Genomic DNA, 22,738 nt, shown 5'->3' with positions numbered 1-22,738 from the left:
AAGTCCAACACTAAAGAGCACTGGAGATTCCTTGCACCTGGAAAATCTGTCAATTACTTTGCTGAAGCATCTCAGTATAGTAAAACATATTCAAAGAGTTTTGTGACCGCATGTCAGTCATAAAACATTCCAACATACAGCTGCGACTTGGTATTAAGAAGGGAAGCCCTAATCACACCCCTTCCTATTACTGAATCAATATGTATTCGCAATTCCAAATTGCGACTCGGTAACATGTTAACGAATCGCTAATTGGAATTCATACATACTGAAAAGCTGGTTGCAAATGGCTGATTCTGCTAATAGGATCAGTTGCGAACAGTAAAATGAATAATGCATGTGGCCCAAATTCTTCAATCCACCATTCAACAGGCACAGGGAACATGTCTTAAGTCACACATAAAGGGTATCATTTATTTCCCACAGTTTCTGTGGGGATATTGCAGTTGACCAGTGGCAATGGATTATCTGGATATAACTGTCTCAATGGGTATGTGGATATTGGACTATATGAGCCTATTCACAAAGGTAAATGAAATACATGTTTGTGGCTGACTGTGAGATTTTTTTGTACTTCTGTCAGGAACTCTCTAATGTATTTCAGGCAGGCGTGAATGGTTTTACAAGTACGTATGTTCTTTCACATGCACAGAGAAATCTGAACTTGTAAATCCCACTCATAGGGTCAGAAATGAGCATTCTGAGGTGTTGTTTGCCCTAAACATTTAGGAATGCCCACAAGCATATGTCAGTGAGCATTCCAAAGCTCCTTTCTGACATCGTCCCCCCATAGAAATAGTGAGAGATTTACTCCAGCCGGCGGGATGGAGTAAATCCCCTTCCAGGATGAGATGGAGAATGGATCACCCCGATATGATGGGGTGAAAGAGCAGACCCCCCTTGGAGAGTGAATTTGCACTGAAGGTTCAGTCCATCCTGTACGGAGTTCTCCACTATGGAAAACTCTGCACAGGAAAAGCTTGAGTCTTCACAGAAGTGCAGCTTTCCAGGCTTGCTTTGGGAATGTTTGTGAAAAGAAACAAAAAATGGAAATGTGCACTAAGGAAGAGGCATGAACATGCACCCGTAATTGTCCATTGTTTTGGATACAATCCTAAATATCTACTATAATGTAGGTCTGGGCAGTGAACTTCACCCGTTTGCAGAGTTTCCGGAGTTTTCAGCACTCCACGGAGCTCATAGAGTGCAGACAACTCTGCTTCGCAATCGGTAAGTTCGTGATCGCGAAAGGTAAGTTTGCGAGCGCGAGCTGCTGCTCGGGTCGAATTTCGACCCGAGCAGCAGGAATACCAGCACAAACTGCAGTTTGCACTGCACTCTGCCACTTGCAGAATTTTGCAGAGTTTTTTTGTAACTTTGCGGAGTTCCGCGTAGCAAAACTCCCCGAACTACGACCAGGCTTACTATAATGGTTAATAAATAGGAACTCAAACCAAAGGACTCCATAAGACATTATAAATAATTCTCTTAGGACCTTATCATGAGTTTGGCAGTACAGGAGCGGAAGTGGGACAGCCCCATTCCCGCACTACCTAACCCATGTTTGAACGGCCCGCCAGATTAGGAGTTTTCTCCAGTCTGGTGGGCAGTTCCTTGGCGTTCAGAGGGCGATGCCTATGAAATAGGCACCGTAATGAGAACGTCAAAATCAGTACCTGCATGGAATGGACTGCTGCAGTCAATGCGTGGGAGTACTGGTGTGCATGAACACAATGGGGACATATTGTGCCCACCTTTGTGCATCCACATGGCGGGAGGCACAAGAAGGCCCTGTAGGGCCCTCTTTGTTTCCTCAATGCCACACTCAGGAGGCTTATTTACAAGCCCGGTGCACCACCAGTACATCCCTTTTTTCCCATATAAAAAGTGATGCACCAGTGGCGCAACGGGCTTGTAAATAAAGCCCCTAATTGCCTAAAACAGGCTTTCAAGATGCGATAAAGGACCCCTCATGGGAAACTCATTATTTATCGCAAAATTCTAAGAAAATAAGATCAGTACAGTGAAGAAACTGTTTATAGAGCAATGATAATTCCATAAGTGGTTTGGCTACTCACTGATGAATATAAAACAAAATGCACAAAAATGCTAAACTGCTTTAGCATGCGACTTCCTTAACTGTGTAATGCGAGGTTTATCTGGAAAGGTAAAATAATTCCTCACTCTTCTATAGAACATTTTCTTAGAATATATCAGTATGCTATAGTTATTCACATCGACCCTTGAGACTCTGGTGAAGTAATTTACCTCTGGAAAAGTGTCAGACTTTAAATTCTGTAATCTGGCGCTTCATCCTTGACATGGGGGAACTTTGTAACTTTGAACTTTGAAGTGTTATCACTCCTTGCACAGGTCCAGCTAACATGGTGAAGGAAGGATACCGCAAGTTGAATTCTTTTACCTTCCTAGTACACATCCAGGTACATGTATGGTAGCCACTCACAAACGTTGTTAAACCTGCCTCAATGCCCAAGGCAGTTTCTGGCGTTTACATACGTTGTATTATCAAATCTGTGCTTGCAAACTTGAAATCAAATGGAAACTCTCTTCTACTGTTATGAGACTGTGTTTATGTGACTCACAGAAAGCCTGTTCTTTGGATAACAATGTTTACCTACCTCCTCACAAGTCAAGTGTAAAGCATTCTAACAGCCACTGATTTAATGTGCAGGCACAATGAAAGATCGTGAGAAAAGACAGAGAGTGTGTGTGTGTGTGTGTGTTTGTATGTGTGTGTGTGCATGTGTGTATTAACCTGAGGCCACAGGTTTGAATGGCATTTAAAAGAAGGATGCTTTGTAAGCCTGGCTTTCAATAGTAATTGTTTATCGATTTTATTGGGTGTATGTATGTATGTAGTGCGAACAGGTGCTACTGAACACTATATATTGTGACAGAATACTGGCCAGGTGCGAATGAAGACTTGGTGCGCAGGAGGATATTTATGAAGCTCTGTGGGGATGAAAGCCTAGCATATGTGTTCAAGAGTGAGCCGCTTAACCAGGAGCGGGTCCTCCATTGGAACAGAGGAGCATCGGCCCATTTAAGTTACCCCCAAAGATGCGAAAATAAAATGCGCCAAGACAGGGATGGGGCCGGGTGCTGACTGACTGCAGCAGGGGGTGGGTTGTTTGTACACTTTTCAAGGTGCGCATGTCCCTTTGGTAAGCCGCCTTGAGACGGCCATCCAGCCGTGCACCACCAGCTCATCCGCACCACCAAGAAGAAATCCCTAAAGGAATGACTGGACAACAATACCCACGACAGCAAGGAACTCTTCAGCATCGTCAAGGAGTTCTCCAACCCCAGCGCTGGCACCAACGACATCACTCCGTCACAAGACCTCTGCGACTCCCTCACCTCGTTCTTCCACCGCAAGATCGCCGACATCCACAACAGCTTCGGCGCACCACCCACGCACCCAACCGTCGAACCAACGCCCCCCACCGCCACCCTTCGCACCTGGACCACGGTGACCACCGAAGACACAGCCCGCACGATGAACACCATCCACTCCGGATCACCGACCGACCCCTGCACACACCACGTCTTCAACAAGGCCGACTCCACCATCGCACCCCAACTCCGGAACATCATCAACACCTCATTCAACACCGCCACCTTCCCGGAGAGCTGGAAGCACGCCGAGCTCAGCGCCCTCCTGAAGAAACCTACAGCGGACCCCACCGACCTCAAAAACTTCCGCCCCATCTCGCTCCTCCCTTTTCGTGCTAAAGTCATCGAGAAGATCGTCAACAGACAGCTGACCACCTTCCTCGAGACGAACGGATCCCTCGACCCCTCGCAGTCCGGCTTCAGAGCCAACCACAGCACCGAGACCGCCCTCATCGCAGCCACCGACGACATCCGGACCCTGCTCGACAAGGGGGAAACAGTGGCCCTCATCCTCCTGGACCTCTCCGCTGCGTTCGACACTGTCTGCCACCGCACCCTAGTCCAGCGCCTCAGCAACATCGGTATCCAAGAGTAGGCACTGGAGTGGATCATCTCGTTCCTCGCCGGAAGAACACAAAGAGTCTGCCTCCCCCCATTTTGCTCCGAGGCCACCGAAGTCATCTGCGGCGTCCCGCAAGGATCCTCACTCAGCCCCACCCTCTTCAACGTCTACATGAGACCTCTTGCAGCCATCGCACGCCAGCACAACCTCAACATCATCTCTTACGCCGACGACACCCAGCTGATCCTCTCCCTCACCAGAGACCCGACACCGCCAGAACCTGCCTACACGAAGGGATGAAAGACGTCGCCGAGTGGATGAAGGATAGCCGCCTGAAACTGAACTCGGACAAGACGGAAGTCCTCATCCTGGGATCTTCGCCCTCCGCCTGGGACGACTCCTGGTGGCCCCCAGCCCTGGTCACCACACCTAAGCCAACCGACCACGCACGCAACCTGGGCTTCATCCTGGACTCCTCCCTCTCGATGACCAGACAAGTCAACGCCGTCTCCTCATCATGCTTCAACACCCTGCGTATGCTTCGCAAGATCTTCCGCTGGATCCCGACCGAGACCAGGAAGACTGTCACCCAAGCACTCGTCACCAGCCGACTGGACTACGGAAACGCCCTCTACGCCGGAACCACAGCCAAGCTACAGAAAAGACTCCAGCGCATCCAGAACGCCTCCGCCCAACTCATCCTGGATGTCCCCCGACGCAGCCACATCTCCAGCCACCTGAGGAACCTGCACTGGCTCCCCGTCGACAAGAGGATCACGTTCCGGCTCCTCACCCACGCACACAAGTCTCTCCACGACCTGGGCCCCAAGTACCTCAACGACCGCCTGACCTTCTACACGCCCACCCGCCAGCTACGGTCCACCAGCCTCGCCCTCGCAGCCGTACCACGCATCCGAAGAGCCACCGCCGGAGGAAGATCCTTCTCTTACTTGGCTGCCAAGACATGGAACTCCCTCCCCATCCACCTTCGGCTGACCCAGGACCATCTCGCCTTCAGGAAACAACTCAAGACCTGGCTGTTCGAGAAGTAGCATACCCCTTCCCCAAGCGCCTTGACACCCTCCCGGGTGAGTAGTGCGCTATACAAATGGCATGATTGATTGATTGATTGAAAACATGAAGGTTCATTCAAAACATAAAATGCACAAGCATCGTTGTTCAAGTGCAGCCTGTCAGAAACAAAGCTTCCCATCAACTACTGGATACTCCAGTAGTCCATACTTTTGAGATTTGATGATCTCCAAAGGATTTTCTTATCTCTTTCTGGTAATTTTTCCCTTCAGGGTTAAGTGTACAAAATATCCTATGTATTTACTTATTTATTTATTTATTTGTTTGTTTGCTTATGCAGCCCTAACAACTGACAGAGTGCATTACAACAGTTATACACGATTTGTAACATTTCAAAAGTGACATCAGCGTTAGTAAGAAACTCATTATAAATAAACATCAGAAACAGCAAAAACATTACATTATAATGCAAGACTAAAATAACATTGGCATCAGTCTTAGTCAGCACAACAAGATGATTGTTGGAATTTTTCAAACACTCACCCCCAGTCAAAAGATCTGGGTTAAATCCATTGTTCTTTTGCTCACCATGCCACCCCAGTTAGGACCCAGCCATATGCAAATCAGTCTTGACCCTGCCCCCCATGGCAACAGTCCTGCCCGAACTGCCAGGCCAAGTCCTTGCTGAACCGGAAACAAACATCCTGAGACCGACTTTGGGATATTGTCCCTCATCAGCCAGGCTAGCTTGAAAACAGTGGCACAGAGAGCAAGGGACGCACGTCAGGGCATACCCTTGTCCATTTAGGGCAAACATAATAAAGACAACAAGATGATGGCCGGAGTGCTGAAACTTTTCAAACACTCTCACCCAGTCAAGGGATCTGGGTTAAATCCATGTTCTTAGTCAAGTCATATTTTTTATTTCCAATAAATACATTCTTCCAGAAATATACACAGCTTTGCACTTCATTAAAACATTGCATTTAGAACTATCTTAAACTCTCCAATAAATAGGACTAAGTCATATCAATTCCCCGGTACAAGACACAGACTTAAAAACAAATATAAATCTCTCTATAAAATACCATTTCAACTAAAGTGAATCTTAGGGGAGTCAACATTTATACCATACTTGTCAAAAAATATTTTAAGAGTGCATCAGTTTGACCTAATAATACAAAGCTAGTTTAAATTATTTATGTATTTTTTGCTCTGATTAACCTCATCTGTTTTGCTGTGATTAACCTTGTCATTGTACTAATAAAAGACTTAAGATTGTTGTCATCTTACCTGGGTTTTTGTTAACCTGTTCAATCTGAAATCAGAGTACTGTTGCCAATGGGGAAAGGAAAGCCCCAGAAGGGGGGATAGGTGTGGCCAAAAATAAAAAAGGAAAAACCCACCAAACTCGGAGCTGAGAACTGCGTGTTAGATCGCATTGACAACTTATTGGGAGAATGTGCAGTGATTCTTGCCCCTCCCAATTTGCCCCTTCTCCTGCTAATGCCTTAACCCCCAATAGACCCTCTGCATCGATTAACCACTCGCTGAAGCAATGAAGCATATCTGGTCTATTCAAGGGGTATTGGAAAAGAGCTCAGGCCCAACCCACTGAGGCTATAGCTCATCTTCCACTAATCCTTGGAGGAATACCTCCTGATCACGATAATTCCTGCAGTCCTTATTAGAGGATATTGTAATGCGCAATAATCGATATGCACCCTTGGCGGAAACAATTGTAGATCAGTACAATGTTATTTACATACCTGCTTGTAATTTTACCCCAAAGATTACTTCATCGGGAACACAAACTGACCAGGGCCACCAATCCACACTCATCTTTGATCTAAAGGCTGAAATTGGGGCACTTAAAATTCTGCTTCAATCATTAACTGATACAATGATTCAGTTCCTAGTTTGTAATAAGCAATAGCTCTCACAGCATATCCTTTCAATGCAGAACACAATCTCCAGGGTATCAGGAGTGGTATGCAAGGGTTCACCTTCATCTTTGAGTAACTCAGCAACTGTCAACAGTTCTTTCATCCTTTAAAAACCTTGCTTGCCAAAATCAATCACTGAAACCCTGGATCACGTCAATCTCGTGGTGGCCAATCTTTGGGAAGTCAGGTACATTATTCTCCTTTGATTAGCCCCGGGTCCCTCATTCTGTACAAGGGTCCTCCTTTCAAACTAAAGTTCCAAATTCCCAAAGTAGTACCAAAACGGATAGAACTATAATGATGACAAATGTCCCCAAACTGATTCCAACAGGGAGGTACGACGGGGAAGAATCACTAAAGAACAAAGTGACCCATTGTATACATCATGTTAGAGGTTGTCGCTCCTTTATCCATGATACTATCTTTACTGTTTAAAGAATCACCTCTCCCACCTCTAACTTTGACACCCTAGAAATTATACTAACGTCAACGAACTTAGTCGATAACCTGGTGGCGTTAAACATTGGGAGTAGTCCTCCAGGCTATTCCAGGCTACAATTTAAATATCCTTGGTCAGGTCATCACACATCTAAAGTGGACAACTGGACATGTGACGATTCTCATACGTAGCTAAACGATAAAGATTGACTGAGAGAGACGACCATTCCACTTGTAGTCCACCTTCAGTCCAGCCAATAATCTCTAATACACCAGGACGTCTAAGGAGGATTTAATCACTCGACTAACGTTAGACATAATGGGAGTCCCTTTTTGAGCCCTCTTTCCCTTAATTCTTTGCCTGTCAATCCTACTTACGAAGTTGCTAATATGTCGCCTCCAGTTCCCCCCCAGCAGTATATCACCCCCAATGAAGGAGCCTAACACCTCTTTTCAGGGTTTTTCTTTTCCTGCCAAAGTACATCTTATATCCTTGAACATAGCTGGTCTAAGATACAAAATAGCTCTTTCAGAATGGATTATTGTTATGGACAACATGACATTTGTATGTTCCAAGAAACCTGGTCTCTGGACCCCATCCATAGACTGGGATATCTTAATGTATTTGTCCCTCCCATCCTGAGCCCAAGACGGTACAAAAGGGGGTGGTGATGGACGGAGCATATGAACCAATCAAACACTCACACCCAGTCAAAAGATCTGGGTTTAATCCATCACCGTTCTTTAGCCCACTCTGCCGCCCCAGTTCAGACATGGCCATATGCAAATCAGTCTGACTCTGTGCCTCATGGGAACAGTCCAGCCAGAACTGCCAAGCCATGCCTTCCCTGGGCCGGAAACAAGCTTCCGAGGACCGGTTTCTGGCATTACAGCCGTCTTCAGCCCGGCTTGCTTGAATCCAGTGGCAAAGTGAGCAAGGGACTCACCTCTGAGCATACCCTGCCACACTTATGGCGAACAAAGCGGTACAAAAGGGGGTGGTGATGGACGGAGCATCTGAACCAATCAAACACTCACACCCAGGCAAAAGATCTGGGTTTAATCCATCACCGTTCTTTAGCCCACTCTGCCACCCCAGTTCATACATGGCCATATGCAAATCAGTCTGACCCTGTGCCTCATGGGAAAAGTCCAGCCCGAACTGCCAAGCCATGCCTTCCCTGGACCGGAACAAGCTTCCGAGGTCCGCTTTCAGGCATTACAGCTGTCTTCAGCCCGACTTGCTTGAATCCAGTGGCAAAGTGAGCAAGGGACTCACCTCTGAGCATACCCTGCCACACTTATGGCGAACAAAGCGGTACAAAAGGGGGTGGTGATGGACGGAGCATCTGAACCAATCAAACACTCACACCCAGTCAAAAGATCTGGGTTTAATCCATCACCGTTCTTTAGCCCACTCTGCCACCCCAGTTCAGACATGGCCATATGCAAATCAGTCTGACTTTGTGCCTCATGGGAACAGTCCAGCCCGAACTGCCAAGCCATGCCTTCCCTGGACAGGAAACAAGCTTCCGAGGACCGGTTTATGGCATTACAGCCGTCTTCAGCCCGGCTTGCTTGAATCCAGTGGCAAAGTGAGCAAGGGACTCACGTCTGAGCATACCCTGCCACACCTATGGCAAACAAAGCGGTACAAAAGGGGGTGGTGATGGACGGAGCATCTGAACCAATCAAACACTCACACCCAGTCAAAAGATCTGGGTTTAATCCATCACCGTTCTTTAGCCCACTCTGCCACCCCAGTTCAGACATGGCCATATGCAAATCAGTCTGACCCTGTGCCTCATGGGAACAGTCCAGCCCGAACTGCCAAGCCATGCCTTCCCTGGACCGGAAACAAGCTTCCGAGGACTGGTTTCTGGCATTACAGCCGTGTTCAGCCCGGCTTGCTTGAATCCAGAGGCAAAGGGAGCAAGGGACTCACGTCTGAGCATACCCTGCCACACTTATGGCAAACAAAGCGGTACAAAAGGGGGTGGTGATGGACGGAGCATCTGAACCAATCAAACACTCACACCCAGTCAAAATATCTGGCTTTAAACTATCACCGTTCTTTAGCCCACTCTGCCACCTCAGTTCAGACATGGCCATATGCAAATCAGTCTGACCCTGTGCCTCATGGGAACAGTCCAGCCCGAACTGCCAAGCCATGCCTTCCCTGGACCGGAAACAAGCTTCCTTGGACTGGTTTCTGGCATTACAGCCGTCTTCAGCCCGGCTTGCTTGAATCCAGTGGCAAAGTGAGCAAGGGACTCACGTCTGAGCATACCCTGCCACACTTATGGCGAACAAAGCTGTACAAAAGGGGGTGGTGATGGACGGAGCATCTGAACCAATCAAACACTCACACCCAGTCAAAATATCTGGGTTTAATCCATCACCGTTCTTTAGCCCACTCTGCCACCCCAGTTCAGACATGGCCTTATGCAAATCAGTCTGACCCTGTGCCTCATGGGAACAGTCCTGCCCGAACTGCCAAGCCATGCCTTCCCTGGACCGGAAACAAGCTTCCGAGGACCGGTTTCTGGCATTACAGCCGTCTTCCGCCCGGCTTGCTTGAATCCAGTGGCAAAGTGAGCAAGGGACTCACGTCTGAGCATACCCTGCCACACTTATGGCGAACAAAGCGGCACAAAATGGGGTGGTGTTGGACCGAGCATCTGAACCGATCAAACACTCACATCCAGTCAAAAGATCTGGGTTTAATCCATCACCGTTCTTTAGCCCACTCTGCCACCCCAGTTCAGACATGGCCATATGCAAATCAGTCTGACCCTGTGCCTCATGGGAACAGTCCAGCCCGAACTGCCAAGCCATGCCTTCCTTGGACCGGAAACAAGCTTCCGAGGACCGGTTTCTGGCATTACAGCCGTCTTCAGCCCGGCTTGCTTGAATCGAGTGGCAAAGTGAGCAAGGGACTCACGTCTGAGCATACCCTGCCACACCTATGGCAAACAAAGCGGTACAAAAGGGGGTGGTGATGGACGGAGCATCTGAACCAATCAAACACTCACACCCAGTCAAAAGATCTGGGTTTAATCCATCACCGTTCTTTAGCCCACTCTGCCACCCCAGTTCAGACATGGCCATATGCAAATCAGTCTGACCCTGTGCCTCATGGGAACAGTCCAGCCCGAACTGCCAAGCCATGCCTTCCCTGGACCGGAAACAAGCTTCCGAGGACTGGTTTCTGGCATTACAGCCGTGTTCAGCCCGGCTTGCTTGAATCCAGAGGCAAAGGGAGCAAGGGACTCACGTCTGAGCATACCCTGCCACACTTATGGCGAACAAAGCGGTACAAAAGGGGGTGGTGATGGACGGAGCATCTGAACCAATCAAACACTCACACCCAGTCAAAATATCTGGCTTTAAACTATCACCGTTCTTTAGCCCATTCTGCCACCTCAGTTCAGACATGGCCATATGCAAATCAGTCTGACCCTGTGCCTCATGGGAACAGTCCAGCCCGAACTGCCAAGCCATGCCTTCCCTGGACCGGAAACAAGCTTCCTTGGACTGGTTTCTGGCATTACAGCCGTCTTCAGCCCGGCTTGCTTGAATCCAGTGGCAAAGTGAGCAAGGGACTCACGTCTGAGCATACCCTGCCACACTTATGGCGAACAAAGCTGTACAAAAGGGGGTGGTGATGGACGGAGCATCTGAACCAATCAAACACTCACACCCAGTCAAAATATCTGGGTTTAATCCATCACCGTTCTTTAGCCCACTCTGCCACCCCAGTTCAGACATGGCCTTATGCAAATCAGTCTGACCCTGTGCCTCATGGGAACAGTCCTGCCCGAACTGCCAAGCCATGCCTTCCCTGGACCGGAAACAAGCTTCCGAGGACCGGTTTCTGGCATTACAGCCGTCTTCCGCCCGGCTTGCTTGAATCCAGTGGCAAAGTGAGCAAGGGACTCACGTCTGAGCATACCCTGCCACACTTATGGCGAACAAAGCGGCACAAAATGGGGTGGTGTTGGACCGAGCATCTGAACCGATCAAACACTCACATCCAGTCAAAAGATCTGGGTTTAATCCATCACCGTTCTTTAGCCCACTCTGCCACCCCAGTTCAGACATGGCCATATGCAAATCAGTCTGACCCTGTGCCTCATGGGAACAGTCCAGCCCGAACTGCCAAGCCATGCCTTCCTTGGACCGGAAACAAGCTTCCGAGGACCGGTTTCTGGCATTACAGCCGTCTTCAGCCCGGCTTGCTTGAATCGAGTGGCAAAGTGAGCAAGGGACTCACGTCTGAGCATACCCTGCCACACTTATGGCGAACAAAGCGGTACAAAAGGGAGTGGTGATGGACAGAGCATCTGAACCAATCAAACACTCACACCCAGTCAAAAGATCTGGGTTTAATCCATTACTGTTCTTTAGCCCACTCTGCCACCCCAGTTCAGACATGGCCATATGCAAATCAGTCTGACTCTGTGCTTCATGGGAACAGTCCAGCCCGAACTGCCAAGCCATGCCTTCCCTGGACCGGAAACAAGCTTCCGAAGACAGGTTTCTGGCATTACAGCCGTCTTCAGCTCGGCTTGCTTGAATCTAGTGGCAAAGTGAGCAAGAGACTCACGTCTGAGCATACCCTGCCAAAAGGGAGTGGTGATGGACGGAGCATCTGAACCAATCAAACACTCACACCCAGTCAAAAGATCTGGGTTTAATCCATCACCGTTCTGTAGCCCACTCTGCCACCCCAGTTCAGACATGGCCATATGCAAATCAGTCTGACCCTGTGCCTCATGGGAACAGTCCAGCCCGAACTGCCAAGCCATGCCTTCCCTGGACCGGAAACAAGCTTCCGAGGACCGGTTTCTGGCATTACAGCCGTCTTCAGCCGGCTTGCTTGAATCCAGTGGCAAAGTGAGCTATGGACTCACGTCTGAGCATACCCTGCCACACTTATGGCGAACAAAGCGGTACAAAAGGGGGTGGTCATGGACAGAGCATCTGAACCAATCAAACACTCACACCCAGTCAAAAGATCTGGGTTTAATCCATCACCATTCTTTAGCCCACTCTGCCACCCCAGTTCAGACATGGCCATATGCAAATCAGTCTGACCCTGTGCCTCATGGGAACAGTCCAGCCCGCACTGCCAAGCCTTGCCTTCCCTGGACCGGAAACAAGCTTCCGAGGACCGGTTTCTGGCATTACAGCCTTCTTCAGCCAGGCTTGCTTGAATCCAGTGGTAAAGTGAGCAAGGGACTCACGTCTGAGCATACCCTGCCACACTTATGGCGAACAAAGCGGCACAAAATGGGGTGGTGATGGACCGAGCATCTGAACCGATCAAACACTCACATCCAGTCAAAAGATCTGGGTTTAATCCATCACCGTTCTTTAGCCCACTCTGCCACCCCAGTTCAGACATGGCCATATGCAAATCAGTCTGACCCTGTGCCTCATGTGAACAGTCCAGCCCGAACTGCCAAGCCATGCCTTCCTTGGACCGGAAACAAGCTTCCGAGGACCGGTTTCTGGCATTACAGCCGTCTTCAGCCCGGCTTGCTTGAATCGAGTGGCAAAGTGAGCAAGGGACTCACGTCTGAGCATACCCTGCCACACTTATGCCGAACAAAGCGGTACAAAAGGGGGTGGTGATGGACGGAGCATCTGAACCAATCAAACACTCACACCCAGTCAAAAGATCTGGGTTCAAACCATCATCGTTCTTTAGCCCACTCCCACACTGATATGATTTTGGAAAACATTCTGGCATTATCAGAGGCCAATCGTCCGTTAACAAAGCCAGCCTGGTTGGGGTTAATTAGGAGAGGAATAACTTTCTTCAAACGTGTTGTCAAAATCTTTGCAAAATTTTTACAATCAAAGTTCATTAGAGATATGGGGCGAATTGTTTTTCAAAGAGAAGAGTCAGGTTTGGGGATAATAATAATAAGGGCTTCCAAAAAAGAACTACGAGCTTTAGAATTGGTTAAGAATGAATTAAAAAATTCTAATAATTTAGGGCCGAAAATTGAGGAAAAGGTTAAGAATAATTCAACTGAAAAGCCAACAGGACCTGGAGCCTTAGATTTTTTCAGGCATTTGAAAGCATCTTCGGCAATTTACAGCCAACCTGGTCCCTCACCTGGTGGCCTACGGCTCTGGGCGCCACACCATCCCCAGTACAGAAAGTAAGAAACCTTGGCATCACATTTGACGACAAACTCACGTTCGCCGCACAAGCCAATGCCATCACCTCCTTTGTCTTCTACACACTAAGGATGATCAAAAACTTCTTCAATTCCTCCCCCCCAGTGCAGGAAAAACTCTGATAAGCACTCTTGTAATGTCTAAAGTTGACTACTGCAACGGCCTGTTCCTGAATGCTCAGAAAAAGAACATAAATAAACTGCAGCTAATACAAAACGCCGCAGCCAGGATTATAACAGGCAGTCCTAAACACAAACCCAATTCCACAGTGGTGCGCAAGCTGCACTGGCTTCCAATCTCTAACTGCATCAGATTTAAGGCCTTGTGCATAGCATACAAGACCATGCGCAACACAGGTCCAATTTTTCTAACAAAAGCCCTCCGCTCTCATGCACCCAGCAGAAAACTACGCTCCGCATCAGCTAATCTCATCATGGTCCCTCGCACATACAAGGTCTCCTGGGGAGACAAAAGATTCACTGTCGCCACGGCAAGACTGTGGAACACTCTTCCAGCACAAATTAAATCCTGTCAATCTCTGCTGGCTTTCAGGAAACTACTAAAAACCTGGCTATTTACCCAATGAGCAGCAAATTACCTCTACCACCTCTTTCGTTCTTAGCCGCCGAGACACCCACAGGTACTTGCGCGCTCTACAAATTGTTTAAATAAAATAAAATAAAATAAATGAATAAATAAATAAATCTTCATCATAGATTGATGTTGAAAAAATTGCTACAGCAGTATCCTAGGCCTAGAATCATCCCTTCCCTGAACTGATAGGGTCCTTTTACAAGCAACCTTGGCTTCTTTTTTTACCAGATTCACTGTTAAAATACTTGTGAATAAAGAGGGGGGGTCTCTCTGTACTACTTTCCCCCCCAATTTCTTCCTTTCTCTTCCTGGGAACTAATTGTTTGCCCTTCACAAACTGTGCTGCATACATTGGCAACTCAAAAAGTTGACTAAAAGATGTCACTCCGTTACCTTCTGTCTTCTGCCATATTTGACACTCCCCCTTCTACCAACAGCCCTCCTTTCACCTCTTATTAAACATTACAGGTTAATATTAATGCTAATATGGAAATTGATATGCTCGTCAATAAAAATGAAGTTTTGTCCTTATTAATAGAATAGCCTATTCTGAACTCCGCATCAACCTCGACTCACAAATATGTAGTCAAGCAGGCCCTGAGACCTAGGCCTGAGATTACTGATTGATAAGCCACAGGTGGGAGGGTGCGTAGCTAGCAGGCAAACACTAGGGCAGGAAACTCTTGATTAATCCCACAGATAGGCACAGCAACATTGCAATTAATGAATTAATGAAACTGCATTTGTAAAGCGCACGCCTACTCCGACGAGTGTCCCAGCACTGGAGAAAGTTATCTAAACACTGGAAGCTGGACGAATTACCTCACTTGCTAAATGGCCACGTTTTCAGCTTTTTTCTGGAAATTGAAAGTTCCGAATGGCACAAAGTGGCAGTGGGAGTTGATTCCAGGCTTTAGCACCGAGATACTGAAATGATCTTCTGCCAATTCTGGTCCTGTGGATTTTTTGGGACGGTGGCTGGGTGGCCAAAAGTTAACTGTAGTGTCCTAAGAGGGGCTTAAGTAGAAAGCTTTCTCCTAAGGTATACTGGGCCATTTCCGTGCAGAGCTTTATGTACTAGTACCTGTGTCTTAAAATAAATCTTCTTTCCAGTGAAGTGAATATAAATGTGTGGACAAATGGGTTCTAGGGGCAAGATTGAGAACTAGTCTGGCCGCCGCATTCTGAACAATTTGCAACTGGCTCAAGAGATATTCAGGCAGACCTAGATACAACACATTTCTATAATCGAATCTCGATGTAATCAGGGCCTGGATTACTGTTTTCCTAGTATCGACTGAAAGAAGGGGTAGGAATTTTTTCAGGGTACGTAGTTGCCCACCAGTGCCTTGGGGTTGCAGGGACAGAGCTCAATCAATTTTGATCCCTAGACATTTTACTGAGCTCTGGTCGGAGGTGCGGGTGAAAGTGGCGGGCTGAGCAGCGAGTGGCGGCGGAGGCACTCGGTTGCTCTCACGGCCATGGGGCAGCGGAGATCGTCTTCACTCTAGCGATTGCTCCCCCCCCCCCCTGAGACTTGATTGAGGAAGCCGGCGGAGGTCCAAGGCCTCGAGGACAGCTCGGCGGGAATCCAGGTGTGTGTGCACCCTAGAGCTGAAAGGCTGCAGTACACCATCGCAGCGGGGGACAGGCGAAGTGAGCGCAAATTACCGGCGGAGCCCCGGGGGACAGGACTGTGCTGGTGGACCCCCCGTGGAATTGGGAGGTACGGGTCACCCCCCCCCCGACGATCATAGAGCGGGCCCTGGGGGCAGCCTGGGAGAAGTGTGGTCGCCATTTTGGAAAGTAACACAGAGCAGTCCCACGCCAGAGCCCAGCCATTTCAACTGATCTGTTTACTCGTGGACCTGGCTGTAACACCCCCTGCCAGTTCTAATAGCTGTACCCTCCACCATACACAGCGAGTGTTATAGGACATTGCTATGTCCTCAAATGAGTTCTAGTGGACAAATGAAAGCGGTGATTGGGGACAGTGAGAGACCTTGCACCTGAACAGCGCAACTAGCTGGTCTTAACTGATTAGCGGCCCCGCCAAAGCCCCTAACAGCAGGACACTCTGCTGCATCGTGCGGGAGGAGACCTGACCCTGGACTGTGTTTCCCTGGACTGTGTTTCCCTGCCCCAAAAGCCAAAGCCTGCCCCAAAAGCCTACCTCTAGCCGCACCCGCTTCGCGGGTGCCGCGTCGTTGTTTTCAGGATCTGCAGGAGTTGCCGGGGAGAGGAGCACTTGTTGCTCGGGACGCTGTGTGGCTGGGCTGATCGGCATTCCAAGAAGGCAGCACTGTGAGCGGCGCTGCGGGGACTCACATTTCCCAGGAGTCCCTGCCTGAGCCTCACCATCTGGCTTGTGCTGCCTGGCTGCCCCGCCCCCAGGACGCAATACGAGCTATAAAGTCCCCTAAGGATTCCGCTGTGCGGGCAAAGGGCGGGCCCTCTGACCTTACTTGCAAGAAGGAATAAAGACTTATCCCTTTTGTCTAAAAACACCAATTGACTAATCTAAGGGAAATACTATTGTTCATGAAATTTATATATCATAGTGCCCTCTTCTGTTAATTAATCACTCACTCATATTTTAAGATGACTCGGAAGGGGGTACCTAAAACAATAGTTATCCCGCTGAGAGATCCGTCCAAAGGGACACTGGTTCACCACCCAAACAAGTTAACCTTGACATCTCCACCACTAACAGATATTAATGAACTTTCTCCTCCTATAGAAATTATAACTAGTAAGCAATCCCCTTTATCCACAACCAACTCAGGGGACACTTTATCATGGTTAGAGGATTTGAGTAACTTGTGCGGAACTAAGTATGCTCTAGTGGCAAGCAGTCCCGAACCTACTACCCCCCCAAATCTTTGTGTAAAAAACCCAAGTGCACTAAACCCAATCAACAGTCCGCGCGATCTTACTTTACCTATCATATCCGGTGTACGAAGTACTCCTCCATCCCGCCCTGTGTCTGCCAAAAGGAAGTGTGATGAAGCCGAACACAACGGTAACCATCCCAAACAACCTAAATTGTGTCTAAACCCCTCACTGTCTGCCTCCATTCCCCCCCTAACTCCAGATTCGGTTGAGATTACGGAAATATTGGATGACCTAGCGCCTCCATCACAGTTGGCCTTACTGTCTCTTGTCAAACGGATGATTAATTCCGTCATTTCACCATTGATGGAAAAAATAACACTGCTTGGGGATAGGCTTACGAAATTAGAGGGTGCATTCCAAGTAAATTTGGCTTCTATAAAGTATCAGGTACCCTCTAAGCTCTCTCACCCACCTGTTATTGTTGAACCCCTTAAGTCATCTGCACTAAGCATTAATGCACATATTCAAGTACCACCTCCCACCACACCAGTCCCAAAGGCCCCCAAAGCCCATCCAAAACGTGTTCCAGCACAGCGCAACTTTGTTAGAACAGGGTCGATCAAACCACCTCACATCCACCTACCACCGGAGGCTGCCCCCTTCGTATTTGTCCTTTCGGGAGTTCCCACACTCGAACAGGGGAAAACTGAAAGCCAACAAGACCTACAAAATAAGGCTACATATTGGCTATCAAAGAATAGACCTTTGCCAGCAGATCTTGACGGTAGAATTTTAAGTGTTAGAAGGGTGGGCTGGTTGGGTCCCCTCCGAAAAGACACGCCCGGGGATTTGGTCTTAGTAAAATTTAGAAGCAGACGTATCATTCCGTACCTCCAAACCTGGCAGCGTCAAAAAGAAGACGGCCCCATAAGTACTGGGGATCTACATGACTTTTATCCCAGCTCATTATATATTTCTTTATTAAGGCCAAAGGCAGGGTCTTTTTATCCAATGGGTAGAAGCGCCTTGGAAATGAATGGCAGTAACTTTTTTCCACGTAATTATCCTGACGCTGTATACAACAATCATCTTTATGGAAGATTTTATTAACTGCCTACGTGAAGGTTCAATCTAAGGAATTGGCGGGTCTGCTTAAATGCTGAATTTCGAGATAAGTGCATTTCTAACAAAGTAACTATGTTTATGGGCGGGTTATTTCTTTTTCTTCTTCTCTGCTTTAACTTTGTCAGTATTCTGTGTTATCATTTGTTAGTTCTACTTTTGTTGGTTTTTAATTTGTATGTTTTTAACTTGTACGCTTTTATGATTTGTATTTTCAAATCGAATAAAGCTTAATGAATTGAATTGAATTACTGAGCTCTGAAGAGTGGCAGGAGAAGCGACATCCTAAGCACACTACTATCTCCAGATTTCTGATGGAGTTTTGCCAAAAAAAGGCAATCTTCGATTTATCTGGATTACATTTTAGTTGGTTGGTGGACAGCCAGTTGAACACCTTAGACAGGCAAGGTTTAATGATTTCTTTCTCAAATTCTGCCCCCTTATCACAAGTTAAAAGATGCTGAGTATCGCTGGCAATCAACATCACTTTGGCTCCACATGTTTCAGCAAGAATTAGTAGGGGAGCCAGATAAGCGTTGAATAGCGTGGATCTTGGTGCCGTACCTTGAGGAACACTCATCTTCAAGTTCTGTATAGTAAATACAAATGGGGGATCCATACTTTTTGGCTTCTATTGTCCGAGAAGGAAGTCAGCCACTTGTTATGTTATGTTATGTTAATGTTATTTTTATAGCGCACAGCTGCCCCAGCAAAGGGGCGTCCTGGCGCTTAGACAGGTACCATAACATAACACACAAAATGAGAGATAAAAGAGGGGGGCGGTTACTAAGAAACAGGGAACAGGAAAGTTTTAATAGCACGCCTGAAAGTGAACAAATCGTTCAGAGCTCGAATATGTACCGGGAGGGAGTTCCACAGCCCCGCAGCAAGCACCCGGTAAGAGCGGCCACCCATTCTACTGAGTTTGAAGCGGGGGCAGACTGCCAGATGAAGAGCCTCTGATCTTAAAGATCTCAAAGGGATGTAGGGGATAATCAAATTGGCAAGAGCCGGCGGCGAAGACAGTTTTATGATTTTAAAGGCCAGACAGAGTGCTTTAAACATAATCCTCTGTCTGACCGGTAACCAATGTAGGGCCAAGATGAGAGTCAGATCGCTAATCCCACTATGTTATGTAGCCGATCCTATAGTCTTTCTTGAGGGACAGTATCAAAAACTGCAGAAAGATCCAACATAATCACAATGGCCTTGCCCCCACAATCAAGCTTGTCTTTAATGTAAACTTGAGCAAGGCTGTTTGTGTGCTACAGCTTGCTCTGAAACCTGATGGACTGAGATGCAGCAGATTGTTACTTTCAGGGTAACCTGAGATGAGTGAATGTACATGTTTTTCAAGAGAGAAAACAGGGAGTAGAGAGGTAGGTTGATAGTTGGCCAAGACTTTGTGGTGGGCACACAGCTTTTTAAGCAGTAGGAGGATTTTGGCATGTTTCCATTTAAGAGGCACCCTTTCAGATACTAGTGATGCATTTAAGGCTTGCATAAGTCACTTGCACCAAAAGCCGGGGCGGGCAAGGATTGGTGGGAGAGCCAGCCTTAAAACACTCAATGACTCATAGGGACTCATCCATGGACATGAGAGGAAAGTAGAGGAGTGAGGTCGCCTCGCCATGGGATATACTTGAGCAAGCACCTCGGTTACACAGTTATCATCCTGTCAATGGTCAGGGGATATTGCCCCAGATTGCCCCAGAGGGGGTACGCGTGTTTCTAAAAGTAACACATAAAGTCACATGACACATGAGTTAGGAACACATAAGCTTGTCAGAAACTAGCACATGTAATGACCACACGCTTACCATGGCAGACATCTGGAGATGTTATCCACTGGCCACACAGTGTCCATGCGAGGTCGAGACCCACTTATAGTAACCATTTGAACATTCATTTATGACCCAAAGGCGGCAACCAACATTCCGAACCATATATGGTGCTCCAGAAACTATTATGACCTGTTGCGTTTTGTATAAAAGAAGAACATATACAGGTTGTAATTTGAGACAGTCCGTAGCCTCATGGGTGTTCAGTCAAAATATAGAGTTGGAAATGTCAACTTACACTAATATTGAGTTTTAAATATTGTGATACAGTATTGACAGCAAGAATATCGTGGTCACGAATATTGACTTTAAGGTAAGAAATATTGATTTAAAAATATAAAACTCCTTAATATCGTTTGAAAAATAAAGTTGTTTAAAATATAGATTTTTTAATTTGTGTTATAGATTTTAATATACATTTTAAATATATGTTATCTTTTTTTGTGTATAAGTATTGTTTATGTTTTTTAATCAATGTGTACATTTTTTGAAGTTATTAATTTTATTTTAATTAAGTTTTGCACTTTTTAGTTCTGTAGCGGGCAGTGAGTTTATAGGGGAATATGGTGGGAAGTAATTTAATTATAATAAATAAATGAATCTATTTAGCTAAATATCGTTTTTTAATTGAGATTTTATAATGTTAATTGTGTTTTTAATTTTTTGGGGTAAATTTTAGGTGCAGGTTGTGTGTAATATATGGGGTAAACGGTGGGAACCAATTTATTTTTAATTAATTGATAATTAATTGTTGATTAATATTAATTAATTAATTGACAATTAAATATGTAAATTGTGTAATTCATTTTAGTCATGGGTTGTGGGGATTTTAGGAGTAAAGTGTAGAAAATAATTTATTTTCAATTAACTAATGATTAGTTGATAAGTAATAATAATTAGTACATTGATAATTATTTAGTGTAATTGTTTAATTATTTTTTTCAGTGTGGGGTTTGAGTTTAGAGAGGTGAAGGATGGGAAGTAAAGTATTTTTACTTACTTTTAATTAGTTGTTAAACACTTAGGGGTCTATTTGGGTGGCGGTCGGATCGCCCCCACTGGGCCGGCGGTAGCCACAGCTTGTCCGGCAAGGGCGATCCACCCTCCATCCATGACTGAATGACCCCCGCCATATTAGGATGGCTGGGGGGTCCGCGGCGACGGACGGGAAGTTCGTCTGCCGCTTTTCCACCGTCAACAAGTCGACTGGGCAGAAAAGGGGCTTAATATGGTGGCGGTGTCTGCAGGACACAGCCATCCATATTACCATGCAGGCGGAGATGTGCCTTTCCATGGCGGCATTGCTTCCATGGAAAGGCATGCGGTTTCTGCTTTTGGTGGGTTGGGGGTGTACATGGGGGATAACTATGGTCCCCCCCTACATTGGCGTGGACAAGGTGGCAGGCATCATCACGGTGCCTGTCACCTTGTGCATGCCAATGCACAACGTGCATCCACAGCATTGTGGTGGGCGGTGCTGCGAGCACCGCCCACCATAATGTTGTGGATGGGGGATGCCACCACCATGGCGGTGGCATCCTAATGGTCACAGCGGGACCGCCGCACCTCTGGCGGACGGTCCCATTCACCGTTACTGTAGCGTGCAGACAAATCGTAATAGGCCCCTTAGTTGTTTAATTTGAAGAGTTTCTTAATTGTGTCATACATTTTTTTACAGTTTAATTTTAGGTGTGGTTTATGAGGATTATAGGTTTAAAGGGTGGGAAGTTAATTACACTTTCTAGGTTCAATCAGTTTTTTGGTTAATAATACTTGTTTATTTGATAATAATGTTAATTATGCAAATATTATTTTTTCCCGATGTGGGTTGTGAGTTGTGTGGTGTTATAGGGTAGGAAGTAAATAGACAAAATTTATGTAATAATCTATGTATTTGGAAATTAATTTCTAAATAAAATATTTATTTGTTTGAACAATATTTTTTTATTTTATTTAAAATGATATTTGCACGTATTTGTGATATGCATTTAAAAATAATATATTTTATTATTTTCTTTTAATTATTAAATATATTAAATATATTTTATTTACATTTTTTAACATGTATATCTTTCTATATTTATTTAAAAAAAAATATTTTTATTTTTCTGATATTTTGTTTGTTTGTTTTTAATTTTGAACTGACTGGAGTGAAAATTGTAAATTTTGTTCCGCTGCTACCCAACACTTTCCCTACTGCTGCACTCATTTGAGTGTGAATAATAATTGTTACCCCTCCGCTACCCAATACTTTTCCTACAGTTGCACTCACTGGAGTGGGAATAGTTATTTTTACCCTTTTGCTATTCAACACTTTCCCTACTGTTGCAGTCATTGGAGTGGGAATTGTAATTTTTACCCCTCCGCTATCCAACACTTTCCCTACTTTTCCACTGACTTGAGTGGGAATAGTACATTTTATCCCTCCGCTATCCAACACTTTCCCTACTGTTGCACTCACTGGAGTGGCAATAGTAATTATTTGTATGTGTTGTAATTTGTTTTTAAATAATAGTATTTCTTAAATTGATCATTAATTAAGTTCATTCATTCATTAGAAACTTTATTCGGTTATTGCAGGAAGAAAATAACCATAAAAGTACAATTGATAAAACACAATTGCAAAACACAGTAAAAACCAATGTACAGCAATTAAAAACTTCAAAGTGAGATCACAGATTGGATTTCATATTACAATGGTTTTCCTAGATCTAAAAACAGCTTTTAAAAAGGTGGAGACAGAGGCGACAGTAAAA

At 46.1% G+C, this 22,738-nt stretch overlaps 1 protein-coding gene across 2 annotated transcripts in view; it reads left to right on the top strand.

The window, feature by feature from the left end:
• Positions 1-22,738, top strand: part of SLCO4C1 (solute carrier organic anion transporter family member 4C1) — a 662,960-nt gene that overhangs the window by 280,409 nt on the left and 359,813 nt on the right. The gene's annotated exons all lie outside the window — the stretch shown is intronic.

This window comes from Lissotriton helveticus, chromosome 2_1 (assembly GCF_964261635.1).
Source record: "Lissotriton helveticus chromosome 2_1, aLisHel1.1, whole genome shotgun sequence".
Classification (NCBI taxonomy): domain Eukaryota; kingdom Metazoa; phylum Chordata; class Amphibia; order Caudata; family Salamandridae; genus Lissotriton; species Lissotriton helveticus.
Note: the sequence above shows the minus strand (reverse complement) of the source record. Positions and strands in the feature narration are given on the sequence as shown.